The sequence below is a fragment of the Moschus berezovskii genome, chromosome 4, assembly GCF_049115385.1.
Source record: "Moschus berezovskii isolate FMDL1 chromosome 4, NW_MosBer_1.0, whole genome shotgun sequence".
NCBI classification, from domain to species: Eukaryota; Metazoa; Chordata; class Mammalia; order Artiodactyla; family Moschidae; genus Moschus; species Moschus berezovskii.
In genome coordinates this window covers 89,346,137-89,361,375 of record NC_142463.1, presented here as the reverse complement: position 1 = coordinate 89,361,375, position 15,239 = coordinate 89,346,137, and the positions used below count along the sequence as shown (strand labels likewise).

At 49.7% G+C, this 15,239-nt stretch overlaps 1 long non-coding RNA gene across 1 annotated transcript; it reads right to left on the bottom strand.

Moving 5' to 3' along the window:
* Positions 1–305: 305 nt before the first annotated feature.
* Positions 306–5,998, bottom strand: LOC129541320 (uncharacterized). The gene is made up of 3 exons (XR_008682804.2): positions 5,888–5,998; positions 4,949–5,092; positions 306–1,706 (listed from the first exon to the last, which is right to left on the bottom strand). It is a non-coding gene; the product is annotated as an uncharacterized LOC129541320 (long non-coding RNA).
* Positions 5,999–15,239: the final 9,241 nt, after the last annotated feature.

The window sequence follows — 15,239 nt, the reverse complement described above, 5'->3', positions numbered from 1 at the left end:
ATAACGATAAACTGTCTGGTCTTGGGGGAAACGGCAGAGCGCCAGCCTTAATGCAAGGATGCTCTGACAGAATTATTAATCTCCCCAAGGCTGGCTGTCAGGGGAGGAACATTTTTATTTGAGAAGCAATAGACATCTTTGCCTCTGAGTCAGAGAAGCAAAAGTTCAGAGCTGTAAGGGGCACCTTGACAACTCTCGAGGACTGTTAGAGTCCCCTGGTTGTCAGATGAAGGTAACCAGGCCTGGAAAGGTTGAGGAACTTGTCCAAGGTCAGGCAGCGAGTCAGTTGGAAACTGGGACAAGAATCAGCATGGGTGTGCTCAGTAGGCTCCTCCCCATCCCTCACTGGGACTCTGCTTTGGCTTGGGGATGGCAAGGGGCTGCAGAGACAAAAGTGTGACTCTGGTCACTGGGGACTTTGGTACCTTGGCTCCCAGGTCATCCCACCTGGCTGGGGTCATGGGTCCTTCAGGGGAGGGAAAAACCCATTCTGGGCCGAGACTCCACCCTGGTCCCTTGGCAGATCCATGTGGAGAGAGTGGTTAATAAATCATGAGAAGTCCTGCAGTATCCAGCAAAGCCAGATGTCATCCCCAGTCATCTATGGAAATCTTTCTGTGATCAGAATGTCCCAGATCTGCCCCCATCCACCCAAACCCCTCGAACATCACCAAGTCCTATGCCCATTCTTGCTTGGGGCTGGGGATGAGATGCAAAGGTAGGAAAGGACTTTTTCTGCCTTCACAGAGCTGCCCTGCTTAGGTGCACATGGAGAACTTGGTTAACCAGCAGCTGAGCTCCAGGGACATTCGGAGCTGGAGGTAAGATTGACCATGGAAGTTGGGGAAGACTTACAGGAGGACGGGAGGGGAGGACACAGCCAGGCAGGCCGATGGCAAGGGGCATTCTCAGGGGATCCTGGGTGCTGGGGTAGGACTGGTGCAGGGGGAGGAGGGTGAGGGGCAGTGCTCTGTTGAGGTGGACCAAGGAGGGACCTCTGGACACGCCTTGGGTTAGGACACTGCTGATCGCAGACTTGATTCACATGGTTCAATCCCATGAGCTCAAACCACCAGCCGTGTAGGGTCCAGAAGTACCAGAGATAACAAACTCGTGCACTGACATATCTTTGGGGGAGACAGAACACAAAACCAGACATTATCATGGGCCTGCATGTGTCAGCATCCGCCACAGGCTCTGCAACCACCTAGCCTCAGGATGGGTGTCCAGAAAGCTCCACAGAGGTTAAAATCCATCAGGCTGGAGGCTGGTACCAGCCACAGTGACCCAGGGCAATCCTCTGTCTCCTTAATTCTCTTCACCTCTGCAGTCTCTTTAGCGCTGAGGACAGAGCCTCCTGCCTGTCCCTGCCCTCTCACCATCACGGGCTCTTAGCCAGTCTGACAGTGGACTGGCTGTAATAGTCCATCCCCAAGTTCAAGGGGTGAGAGCGATGCTCTGATGTGGAGGGGGAGTGGCGAGAGAACAAGCCGTGCAGGCCATGCTTTCTCTCTGCTTCACCACCAGCTGAGCACCCACGCTGTGTGTGTTTACTTTACCAAGGCTGCCAGCTGCTGGAGTCCAGAGACAGTGTCCAACCTGTTTCTAGAAAAGCCTCTTCTGGCTTCTAGCTGGGAGTGTGGGATGGAGGCACATGTTCATTCAGCACCAACAGGTAGTCAGCATGGTTGGGTGGTCAGAGCACCCTAGGGAGACAGATTTGAATTAGTTCTGGCTCTGTTGCTCACTTGTGATTCTCTTGGGGAGCTTATTTAGACTCTCCAGGCCTCAGTTGCTTATCTATGAAAGAGGATAATGTCATCTAATATGAGAAACAGTTGTGAAAATCAAAGTGATCACAAAGTGTCCGGCACGTAGAAAGTGATTTTAAAAGACAGCTGCCTCGGAATTCCCTCAGGGTCCAGTGGTTGAGACTCCATGCTTCCAACGTGGAACATGTGGGTTTAATCCCTGGTCAGGGAATTAAGATCCCACACGCTGCATGGCACAGCCAAATGATTTTTAAAAAAGTAAAAAGCAGTCATCTCTACTATAGTGGGTGAATGGAAGCACCTCCTTGTGGGTACCAGCTTCCATGCTCACCGGCCCAACGTTCTCCTGAGTCTTTCCTGCACCATCTCTTCTGCTGAGAAGATTCTCCCCCGTGGCTCCCCTCATCGGAAGCCTTTCTGTCCTTCAAAGCCCCACTTCAGTGTCACTCCTGCCTGCTACCATGCCTGATCACCCACAGGATGCTCCTTGCGTAGACTCTGCTCACACTGAGGACTGGCCATTGTACCATCCTTCAGTACTCAGCAATAACAACAAGTGCTACCAGGATGGGACGCCATTTACCACGCTGAGAACCTAACAGGCCTGAGACTCAGAAAGGTAAGTGACTCGTCCACCGTCACACAGCTATGACGTGGCGAGGTAGAAAGATAAACTCCAGCCCGTTCAGTTCCACCTCTTGTGCACAGCTTCTGCACCCTCCCTGTTAATGATACTCTTCCTTGACCATCTTTACTCTCTCAACTACATTACCAGCCTGTGTGGTATGGCAGGAAAAAAAAAATACAGATCCTGGGTTCAGCTAGAAATAGGGGTAAAATTCACCTTTGCCACTAACAAGCTGTAAGTAAGCTGTGATCTCATAAGTCCTCAATCTTTCCAGATCTGTTTCCTTGCCTACGGATGTGTGTGGTCCTTGAGATGACGTGACGTGTGGTAATGGGCCTGACTTCTAACAACAGACATCACCGCTGGCACGGCCTGGTCCCCCAGGTGCCGGGGTGTGTGATGACAGCTAGTCCTTGAGTGTACGGCCTGCACCAGGCACCCTTCTAAGGGCTCCTGTACATCCTCTCTTTTTTTCCTGATAACATTACCATGAAGTAAAGACTTTGAGGATCCCCATTTTATAAAACCAGAGCTTACAGAGGTTGAGAAACTCGCCCAGTGCAGCAAAAGCAGACAGCAAAGCTGGGACTTGACCCAGATCCATCAGATCCCAAAACCCATGCTCTGCACCCTGATTCCTCACTGCTTCCTTGCGAAGTAGCTGATGAATATTCTTCTTCTGTTACTGCCATGAGGTAGGTAAACAGAAATCACCAACTTCATTTTACAGATGGAGGAGCAAAAGCCTGAGGTACCAAGTGACTTGCCCAAGGTCACGTGGTGACAGAGTCAGCTCTAGAACTTGGGGCTCCTAAACCCAGGGCTCCACTTTCTCCCTTGTCCCTGCTGCCTGTAGCTGAGATTCTTGAGACAGAGACACCAGGACTCTGGGAGCTTGGCCAGTAAGTCAGCCACAGGTCTCAGCCTCAGTCCAGGAAACCTCCAACCATGGAGAAATTTGCTTAGAAGACAAAGGATGATTCCTGGCAAGGAGAGTCATTCCTATTTCTGTTCTGGACAAATGGGAAGCTGTCTCAGATTCCATGATAAATCTTTTTGCTAAAGATGATACATCACTTTGAGCTGGTTATATGCACAGTCTTTGGACATCATACAAGTCAATTACTGAGACCAAGTTCTCAGCACTGAGCAGAGATATTTTCTTCGTATGCTGTAACAGAGCCAGAGCCTCCCAAGGACTGCAGAGTGCTGACACCTGTCCAGAAGCCCTGTGGAAAAGATGTCCACCACTCCCATTCTGATGGCCTCCACTGTCTCCCCATGAGGTCACCACAAGGTTTCTGGGCAGGATTATTGACAGCCAAGATGATTCTGCCTGTTTTATAATCCTGAGCCTTACTCTCGGCTAACTGGACTTGGGGAAGTAAGTTTCCATTCCAGGACAAAACCCCAAGTACAGAGCAGCAAACAGGGCCTTGCTTCCCTGACCCTCAGTCTCAGAAGCACGTCCCTATACTCCGAGGAGCTCCTTACCTGAGTCTGAAACATTTCCAGGTCAACTCTCTGCCCCTCAAACCTCTTGGGCATTACAACTTGCTGAGGCTGACCCCTGAGAACCACTCCAGGCCAGCAGATCCAGCCTTCCCTCACTCTCGGACTCTAAGAGGAGCCTGTGTGTGGTTTTCAGTGTTGCAGGACCAAGGTTTGAGATCCTATCAAGAACATGGGTGATGTGAGCTTCATGACTTCGGGCAGGTCTTTAATTTCTCTGAGCCCTCATCTGAAAATGTGACCAATGGCCCATCCCAGCTCCAAAATGCTGAGAGTCATTCTCTGGGATTCCAGGAACACAGTTGGAGCTGGCTGGAGCATAAGAGAGGGGGATGGAGTGGTAAGGAATAGGGAGGCAGGGATTAAATGGAGAGGGCAGGGGGCTGAATCATACGGAGCTTGAATGTCATGCTAAAAGGCTTAGATTTTATTTTAAAGGTAATGGAAAACCAGGGGAAATTTTGAAGCAAGGGAGAAGAGTTGCCAGATTTAGCAAATACCAAACATCTATTTAAGTTTAAACTGGGCATCTTGTATTTTATCTGGCAACCCTGCATGGAGTGACAGAGAAAGTTCTCTGGCCACTGAGTGGAGAATGTCATAGGGAATAACACTGGAAGCACAGACCATTGAGGAGGTGTTAATATTTGCTGAATGCTTGCTTTTACCAGGAACTGTTCTAAGTATTTTATGTGTATAAATTCATTTAATTCTCATAACAAAGTGTAGTATCCTTTCCATTTTACAGGCGAGGAGACAGTGGCACAGAGGGGTTAAGTTATTTGTCTAAGTCACACAGCTAGTTAGTGGCAGAATTGAGACTGGGGTCCCAAGCGCACGTGCTTAACCACCGTGGCATGCTGCCACTCCAGCGGACCATGGGAGCCTGGACCCAGGCCCTGCAGTGGGAATTAGGTGTCAGTCAGAAGCTGTCTTGAAGCCCCAGCCCATGGGGTGGGGGTTGGGACACTGTGACTGGCAGAGAAGGGAGGCTCAGGGATCCAAGCTCTATCACAGTGACACATTTTCGGATTACCTGGTACTTTTCGAAGCAGGAAGAAGGGCTCATCAGGAAAAGAACTAGCATCTCTTCAGCACTACCAAACACCAGGCAGGGAGCATAGCAATCCTCAAAGTATTCAGAAGTCACAATCAGCAGACACAGTGGTCTGGTCGACTGCTGTGGAGTAAAGGAAGACTTGAGCATTCTGGTTTGGGATGACTGAGGGGCCCCAGTGAGGGACCAGAGAGAATAGGCATCTAGTCCAGGACATGTTGAATTTATCAGGTATAAGACCAGGAGGCAATCAAGGCCCAGAGAGGTTAAGTGACTACCCTGGAGTCACATGGAAGGTAAGTGTCAGTGCAGAAACTAGAAGTCTCTTTGACTGTGTCTGGGGTGCCTGATAGAGACAGGACCCCAGTCTAGGTTCAAAGATGAAGACACCCCAGAACACAAGTCGTGACCAGTATTTGGGGACTGCTGTTTGATGCGGGTTCATGTGGTGCCTACATGCTCAGTTCTGAGAGCAGACCATGCCCCTTCAACTTTGAAACGAAAGCCAAGGGCAGTGCTGGGCTGAGTTTTAAGCACCGTGAGCCAAGAACATTCTCTCTGCAACAGTTTTCTCCATCTGTAAAAAGACAACAATATCCACAGCAAAGTTGTTTTGGAGATTAAATGAGGTAAGTAAACGGGAAGCATTGACCCACGCCATGCAGTCTGTCCTTGTGTCCAGCCTTCTGCCTCTGCCACTACCCCTCACCCTTTCCTGCTCCTCCATCTTCCTCTCTCTCCCCAGTCTGCCCTCCCATTTTCTCATCTTCCCTCCTCTCTTTTTAGGCCTTGGGACAGAGCCTGTTCCAGGGAGTGTCTGCAGATAAGCAGCCTAGAAACAAACATGCAGTCTCCCATCTCGGCCAGCCCAGCTCCCTCCTCCCGCCTCTAGCTCTCCATCCCCACCCCCATACTCACCTGCCACACAGGACAGCCCACCCTATAGGGGACCAGCCCACCTGGCCTTCTCTCCTGCTGACCATCAGCTCCCCTCCCTGCTGCCACATCCACTGGCTTCCTAGGGGACCCAGCAACACCCCCAACCCCCCGGCGGTTGCCCAGGGATTGCCACCAGAGGTGGCCGGAGGGACAGCAGAGACACCACGAGAGGCCCAAGGGGATGGGGAGGCTCCAGCCGGGACAGGCTGGAAATGTACAAAGCCGATCCCTAGGGACGGAGCGAGAGACTGACGTCAAGCCGAGGCTGAAAATATAGTCTGGAAAGTCACGCGGCACCGTGAAAAATGAGCCGTTCTCCCCAGCCAGAGACATAGATGGTGGGGAAGGGACATAAATCCTGGCTCTTTAGAGGCTCCAAACAGCAGGGGTTGCTAGCTTCTAGGCTGCCTGTCGAGAGGTCTCGGGGGTCCCCAGTGTCACATTCAGGGGCCAGGGCACCTGCAACCATCCCCATTCCTGAGAGCAGTCAGTGCCCTGAGAACTGGGGGCCAGCAAGGGAATCTAGGGGTGATCCTGGCCCCATCCCCTATGCCCACACTGCTCAGTCCATCTTTGGCTAAGCCGTGGTGCATTGGGCAACACGACCTCCCCCAAACCACACCCAGAATGTCCAGAGGGCCAGGGCCAGTGCCTCAAAGTGGAGGTCAAGGTCCCTGATGGGACTGAGCTCTGAAGTGCAGCCCGCTGCCAGGGAAGCCTGCTTCCCCATCCCATTTTCTTCCCCTCCCCACCCCACCGCCACAACTACTTAAATTCTCTCCTTTTAGGAGGTTCAGAGGTGTTGGGTGGCCTGGAGTCCACTCCACAGGCAGTTTGTCAGGAAGGGCCTGGAGTCCACTGCAGTGTGAGGTTCTCAGAGACTAGGCTTCCCACGGCCCTCAGATACCAAGCACCCCCTTCAGGCTGGTGTGAAAGGAACAGAGGCGCCCCAGGCAGACAGCTGGTCATGGGATTAGGGCTTTCTGGGACACCCGGCCATGGGCCCTCAGGGCCTGCGACGACATCAAAGGCAGACGGCCCTGCCCCCACTGACCTTGGTACTCCATAAGCTCCCAAGATTGAAAAAGCAGTCCCAGGGAAAGTGGCCGGGGTTCCCCACCAAAGCAACCGAGGTTACATTTTCACCACTTTGTGGCAACAGAGTCAAATGAGGTTTTAACTGTCGTAAGAAAAGAAAGAAAATTTGGTTTGTCTTACCCCTGAGTTAAGGAGCTTCCCTGTTGGCTCCATGGTAAAGAACTCACTCGCTTACCAATGTAGGAGAGACAGGAGACGTGGGTTTGATCCCTGGGTCAGGAATATCCCCTGGAGGAGGAAATGGTAACCCGCTCCAGTATTTTTGCCTAGGAAATCTCACGGACAGAGGAGCCTGGCCATTCCGTGGGGTTGCACATAGCCAGACACAAGTTAGCGACTAAACAACAGCCAGCCCTGAGTTAAAGATTAAGATTCTTACCTTCTATAGTTTCCTATTCCTGTGTCTTTTTCCCTCTTCTGGTCTGCCCCTCCAAGTTCTCTTTTTAACACGCCAGCTCTGGTGTTGTCCACCCTCTGAATGCTCCCACCTCACTCCTCACCCCCAGCACCATGATCCCCCCCGGCAGAATAAAACACCCTCTCCTTTGAGCTTCTCCACAGACAAGCCCCTGACACTGCATCTAAGTGTCACAGACATGTCTGTCTCCTCCTGCAGGGCTCTTTCAGGGCAAAGAGGGGCCTTGGTCATCTCTGCAACCTTCAGGGTTCAGCTCACTCCAGCCAGCAGAAGGGCTTGGCTCAGTTCATGGAATTTAACTAAACAGGGTTCATGTGTATGTTAGCATCGCAGAGACCCCAAAAAGACAACCAAGGGCTGGAGCCCTGGGCTGGAAGGTGGGGATGTCATCAGACTCTCCTTCTCTGGGCCTGTCCCAAAAGCCCTGGACATCAGGGCTCTGACAATCCTTGGTGGGAAGCAGAGCCATGTGCTTGAAAACCTAAGTCAGAGTATATCCCTAATCTCAAAGTCTTGGCCTGGCTTCTCACCTCCCTGGGATAAAAAAAACCAAAGTCCTTAAGCAAAACCCAGAAGTCCTGTGTGACCTGGTCCCCATTATCTCTAACCTGTCTTATGCTGTCCTCTATCTCCTTTCTGCTCCAGCCACAGCAGGCCTCCTTCAGCGCCCACCTCAGGACCTTTGCACCTGCTCTCTCCCATTGCTCAAGTGTTACCTCTAGGAGGCCTTCTCTGATCAGCTTATTCAAAACCACATACATGCACACATAGACACACAAGCGTGCTCTCTCTACCCCTTCCCTGTTTTCTCCTTATTATTGATCAGCAACCGATACCTATATATTTCATTTATTTATTATTTCTCTCTCCAAGTAGAATGGAGATTCAATCAGAGCAGGACCTTTTATCTGTTTGATGCGTATTCTTCTCTTAGTCAGTTCATGCTCCTCCTTTAATATCTTGTAACACATTTTGAGATATACAGTTACCTACTCTTTTAAGTTATATTAGACGGTGAGAATAAGAGAGGAAGAAAAAAATATTTGCTTAATAGAAATATACGAATCAACATACTCATAAGGAAATCTTGCCCTTGTTTCCACAACTGGCAGAGTGTTTGTAATTCTCTTATTCCCCCGGATGGTCCTTGTTCCCTTTGCCCTCAGCAGAAACCTCAGCAGTTGCAGCCTTTACAGAGTGGGGGTGGGAAGGTTAGGCCACAGAGCAGGCCTTCAAGTAATATTTATTACATCAGTAGGGAAGAGGCTGGTCTACATGGATCACTGGAAGTAGAAAGGAGCCCATCTCTGATTTGAGTAGACAACCAGAATAGATAAACCGACTAAAAAGTTCTACTCACCTCATAACTATGTGAGCTAACACCCAGGTGAGGAGACAATCTCTTGTGAGTTTTTGTTTTCCAAGGTGCTTGGACACACAATCAGAGAGCTATCACCTGGGCTCTACCTGCCTCAGGTGAGGCAGTTGAGGCCCTGCCTGCCTCAGCGGCCCCACATCTGTGGAGCGCTCTCTCGGGCTGGATGGGCAGGAGGGCTCAGGCGCTGGGAGGCGGTGTGGAGGAGGATGAAAGGCAGTCCCTCAGCCCCTGTGCAGCAACTCCTTCAGTACTTCCCTCTGGATGACATTTTCCAGTGTCCTCACTAGCACCGCTAACGAGACCCAAGGGGCCCTGGGGGGCTGCCACCAGGGCTTCTGCTGGTGCCCCGAGGGCTCTCCACTCTGCCTGCAGGCTCAGAGAACCTACCTCAGTAGCAACTTCTCCTGAGTACTGCTCAGGACAACCAGGTTCAAGCAGAAAAACCAACTCCAACCCACAGCTCCCTGAAGGCCCAGCATCAACCCTCACCCAGCCATAGACCCAGAGAGACACCTGGACTGGGAGCTCCGTGAAGGCAGGGGAGCAAACTCATCACCCTTCTCCCAGAGCTCTGACTCCAGCACTGGGACCTGACCCCAGCGAGGCACATGACCCACTCAAGCAGTTCCAAAGGCAACAAGCAAAATGGGCAGTGCTTCTGAGTGGGTCCTTGGGACCATCCACTCGCTTCTGCCACTCATTGGCTGAGTCACTTTCATTCTCTGAGTGCTGATTCTGATTCTTTATCTCAAAGGTGAGAATAACAATGCCTGCCTAACCCACTGTTTAAAGGTCCTGATGTGACCCTGTGTTTACAGCTAGAGACTTGCAGAAGCTCCACAAATCCTGCAGCCTTGCAGGCAGAGGCAGAGCTCCCCCAACACACCCACCTGACACCCTGGGACCACCAAACACACCTCCCCACTCTCTCACCCATGCCTCCTGCCCTGCTGTGTGCCAGCAGGAGCACCCTATGTCAACCAATGAGTCAGACCCAATAGGAGATGTGTATGGGTTTGTGACAGGAAGGAGCTTACGTGAGCGTGGAGCTGGCCAAGAGGGTCCAAGATCTGTGGGGCAGGCAGCAGGAAGGGAAGATCATGGGTAGACTGAAATCCATAGGCACTAGCTGAAGCTGCTGGCCACAGGCCTGAGTCCCTCTCAGGAAAGACCCGAGTCGTCTCTTTTTAAAAAAATATTTATTTATGTATTCATTTATTTGGCTGCTCTGGGTTTTAATTGCAACATGCTGGATCTTTAGTTGGGTCATGTCGGGTTTAGTTCGCTGACCAGGGATTGAATCCGAGCCCCCTGCATTGGGAGTTCAGAGTCTTTAGCCACTGGACCACCAGGGAAGTCCCCCAAGCAGGGTTTCCCAACCTCTGGGATTCAATGCCTGGTGATATAAAGTGGAGTTAATTAATAATAGAAATAAAGTGCACAATACATGCAATGTGCTTGAATCAACCTGAAACCATTCTCCACCACCCCAGTTCTTGGACAAATTGTCTTCCACGAAACTGGTCTCTGGTGCCAAAAAGGGCTTCCAACAGAGTGAGCCAGACCCACCAGCATTTTCTCCATAATTTAAAGTCAACTGATTAGGGGCTTGAATCACCTGTGTAAAAGCCCTTTAAAGCAGCACCTGAGTTAGTGTTTGATTTAGTAACTGGTAGATGGGAAGTGCGGAGAAGGCAATGGCATCCCACTCCAGTACTCTTGCCTGGAAAATCCCATGGACAGAGGAGCCTGGTAGGCTGCAGTCCCATGGACTAGGTCCATGGGGGGGCGGTCGCTAGGAGTCGGACACAGCTAAGTGACTTCACTTTCACTTTTCACTTTCATGCATTGGAGAAGGCAATGGCAACCCACTCCAGGGTTCTTGCCTGGAGAATCCCAGGGACGGGTAAGCCTGGTGGGCTGCTGTCTATGGGGTCACACAGAGTTGGACATGACTGAAGTGACTTAGCAGCAGCAGCAGCAGCAGATGGGAAGTGTATGCTACAAAATAGCTGCTGATTCCTTTCTGTTGTCCAACTCCCTGAAAGACTAGCACACGGGGATTCTAGCCAAGCCAGGCTACCAGGAAGCCATCACATATCCCACTTGCTTAAATCTGTATAAAGACACTTCTTGTCAACATACAGTCATGGTTTACAAAGCACATTTAAATTCCATTGTCTCATGTAATCCTCATGACAGCTCTTCGAAGGGAATTTATTTTATTGTTGACTTACCTAACCTCACACACAGCTGCTAAGTGACAGAGTTGGGACTTGAGCTTGTGTTGACCTGATTCATTCACATCCTCACCAGAGAGTGAGTTTGATAAGCGAAGGGAGGAGAGAAAAATTCTTCAGTTTCTGGCTGCATTTTAGAAAAGGGCAAAGGAATAGAGACCCAGATTTGTGAAACAATCTTTGCCTAAATGTTGGTTTTGCTGGGGGCCATTCTGGATGACAACAAGATAAGAAGTCACAAACAGGGGATTTTACTCTCCTGCATATGGTACTTAAAAAGTCCCATTTCTTTCCCCCAGTTAAATTTAATCTGTCCCAAGCCTCTATCCTACCAGTCCAGAGGGAATTCAAGGGGTTGTTATTGGAGCTTCCTTGTCCACTATCCATTAGAGGTGAGCAAAGATTCTGGAGTCTCCCACATCACAGCACATTCAGGGAAGGGCCCGCTGGCCTCTGTGCGCACTGGCCACACAGCTCTGCTCATGACCAGTCCTCATCTGGTCTCTGCCGAGAGTCGACTTTCTCAGGCCACCCTGCTGCCATTGTCCTCCGGCTCCTCCCAACCTCCTGGGGAGCCCCATTCCTTGCCTTTAGCCTGTTTTCCTCCAAACTTCCCTTCCACCATCTCCTTCAGCATAATCCCCTCAATGAACCTGTATTTCTTTTTTTGTTTGTTTGTTTTGGCTATGATTTTTTGCTTATTTGTTTTAATTGAAGGATAATTGCTTTACAGAATTTTGTTTTCTGTCAAACCTCAACATGAATCAGCCATATGAACCTGTATTTTTACAAAACAAAATCCAGAAAAAGGTAAGAGTGGTCTTCTAGGTGCCCTGACAACAAACTGTTGTAGCGACAATAACAAACTTACTGAATATTTATTGTCTACGAATCACTTATGTTGCCTCATTTAATCCTAAGATGCTATTATTATTAACCACTTTTATATACGAGGGAAACAGAGGCCTGAAGTCACATGTCCAAAGTCAGCTCAGCTCACAAGCATCTCCCAGCTTTCTGACTCCAGAACCTGTGCTCCAACCTCTGCTCTGTGCCATCTTTCCCTAAAACTGGTGTAAGGAAAGGTGGCGCAAAAGCCTGCCTGTGTGACCTCGGGATAGAGGAAGGACAATTAGCCACAGAAGCAAAATCAAGTCACAAAAGAGTTGCAATAAATTATCTCATGCAGGTGGGTGGGCAGTGGGGAAGGGGAGTAAAGGACTCAGATTCTGGATCTGCTGTCTACCAGCTCCCTGACTTATCCTGTCAGTCTCCTCCCTTCCAAAATGAGGTTGGTAAGCCCAACCTTCCAAGCTTGATGAAAGGATCAAAAGACAAAAAGTATGTAAGAGCTCTTTGTAAACTCTGAATTCTGTAGATGTTTCATGTTAAGGGTATGGGCAGAACATATGCCTTGCCAGTGCTGGGCTTAATAACATCAGTCGTGATAGCCCTAAACAAAAGATAGCCCAGTGCCAAGGTTAGGTCACTGTTCTGGGAGCTAGGGAGCCAGGCAAAAAATTCTCTTAAAGACTGAAACAGAGAGTTTACTTTCCTGTGCTAAAGATGCTGGAAAACATAGAACTACATTTCCTAGACTTCTTTGCAGCTAGGGCCCATGAGTGACCGAGTTCCACCAGGAAAATTCCTACATGAGACTTGGAAGGACTGGGGAAGATAGGTGTGGAGGCAGAAAGAAATGTAAGGCAGAAGCGGGGTCAGGGGAGATGAAGCCTCTTGGGTGAACGGTGGAGGTTTCCAGTGCCTGCTCCCTGGGTACAGGCAGCAGAGCTGTGTCTCCACCAGGGCAGCCCCTTGGGATGCTCGTGGAATTCTCCTGGCTCCGTGATGTCTTGGCCCTCTCCAAGGTTCTATAAACTACCTAATATCCTCTAATAAATTCCTTTCTGCTTAAATCAGCCAGAGTGGAATCTGTTCTCCCAGACTGGTATTGGAAGAGATTCCAAGCAAGAAACCCTTGAGGATATGAGAATCTGGGACTGGTTTCCGAACACGTTGCATTTCCAGACAACAGAGAGTCAATCAGCACCAGAAGACAGGATTTCAGTGGTGGTCAGCGCATCACGATGAAAGAGCTACTGCTGTCACTCTAAGGGCCCCACAGTAAGGAGTCCGTGAGAGGCAAGTCTTCAGCAACCTAGCTGCTGCTGAAGTAAACCTCTAAAATAAACTTTTATTATAAACAATTTCAAACCAACACAAAAATAGAGTAGTGTGCTCAACCCTCGTGTGCCCACTTTCTACAGTCACCCTATCACTCTGTCACTGCAGGAACTCCCTCTGTCCCAGTTCACTGGATTGTTCTGAGAAAAATCTAATGTAACGTTTCACCCCGAAGTTCTTCAGCGTTCTTCTCTAAAAGGTGACTTTTAAAAATATAACCATGGCAACATCTCACAGCCTAGAAATTGACACTAATTCCTTAATACCATCAAATATCCAGTCAGTGTTTATATTCCCCCATGGTCTTGCCTTCTTAAAAATATTTTTTCATATGGACCATTTTTTAATGTCTTTATCAAATGTATTACAATACTGCTTCTATTTTATGTTTTAGGTTTTTTGGCCACAAGGCATGAAGGATCTTAGCTCCCTGACCAGGGATCGAACCTTCATCCCCTGCATTGGAAAGTGAAGTCTTAATCCCTGGACCACCGAAGGCAAGGAAGTCCCTTGTCTTTCACTTTTTAACAGTTTGTTTGTTCAAATCAGGATCTAACTAACTCTATACATTGCGATTAGTTGATACACCTCTTAAATTTCTTTTCATCTATAAATTTCTCTCCCTCTTTCTTGCTCATTTTTTTCTTCCTGTTGAAGAAATTGGGTCATTTGTTCCATAAAATTTCCCATAGATCAACCTTCCCAACTAACTTCTTGGAAAGTTAAAATCCACGTGTCCAAGACTCTCTTTCAACTAAGGTTTCGTCACAACCTGGCTTCTTCCAGGCAGACCACTCACCTGGTATTTGTAGGTGGAATTGGACCAGCTCAGAAGAGGCAGCTCTTCAGAGTGGGGCTGGAGATAGCAGAGTCCCAGGCACACCTGTCATGGAGACTCTGGATCATCCCTGGAACCCAAAGAGCCAAGTGGTAGGTGAGACGGCAGTCTGGGTGTCCCTCCTGGTTAAGTGTCCAAACCTGGTCGCTTGGCCCTCCCAGGGATCCTATATACCATAACCCCTCCACACAATACACCCTTTTAGGTGTGAACTGGTTGGAGTGCATTCTGCTAACTGTAGTAGAAATCAATGTGGGTGGAGGGCAGGGGTAGAATAAGCCTTAATTCTGCAGAGCACTTCAGGGTTCATAAAACACTTTCACATCCATTGGGTGCTCTTAACTACCCCAAAAGAGGGCATTGAACAGATGAGTCAGACCGAGCAACCAAACCTCCCACTTAAGGAGTATCTCAAGCTCAATCTCAAATCTTCAGATTCCAGGCCTCACACTGTTCTCACCATCTGCCTCCATCTCCTCACGGGCTGCCAAACTCACAGCACAGATGAGGGGTGTCTGGGGCTATGATGGCCCAGGAAATAAGCCAATAAGAGAGATGCAGAGGCTGTAGAAAGACTCCTCCCTTTGGGTAAGACAAATGTGCATCCTCCCCTAAACTCTCTTCCCAGTGATGTCAGGGTCACGTGGACAAAGTGCTGGGGTCTGAGCACCCAAACACCCCTTCTTTCAGCCAGGCCGTGCTGGAGAGAAGGGCAGCAGTGGTCAGGAAAAACAGCCCTCCAGGCTAAAGCCCACTCTGTCGCCCCAGCTGTCACCAAAGCCTTTCAGAGTCTAGTGTGTAGACTCTGTTCCAGTGTGTGTGTTTTTAAGGGGGTGCACTGGGAATTGGTCAGGGAAATAAAGTGGAAGGGGGTTCAGGGGGCCCTGAGAGGACCAAGGCTTTCTCCAATGCACGTCACTCAAGTTTAAGCAGTGGCAGTGGCCTGAAATTATCTAGATGAGAGGAGAGGCTGAGGAGGGGGCTCCGAGGGCCTCCCTCCTGCCCTTTCTGATGGACAGCAGCTTTGATCCTGGAGTCTGAGGCTCATAAATAATATCCCAGGCATGGGTGCCCTGGGGCTTCTCCAAGGGCAGCTGGCTGACAAGACCGACTCTGCCAGGCCTTGCAGGCAGGCCTGGCCCCACTGCAGCCGGCCGTGACGGGTTTATGGCCAG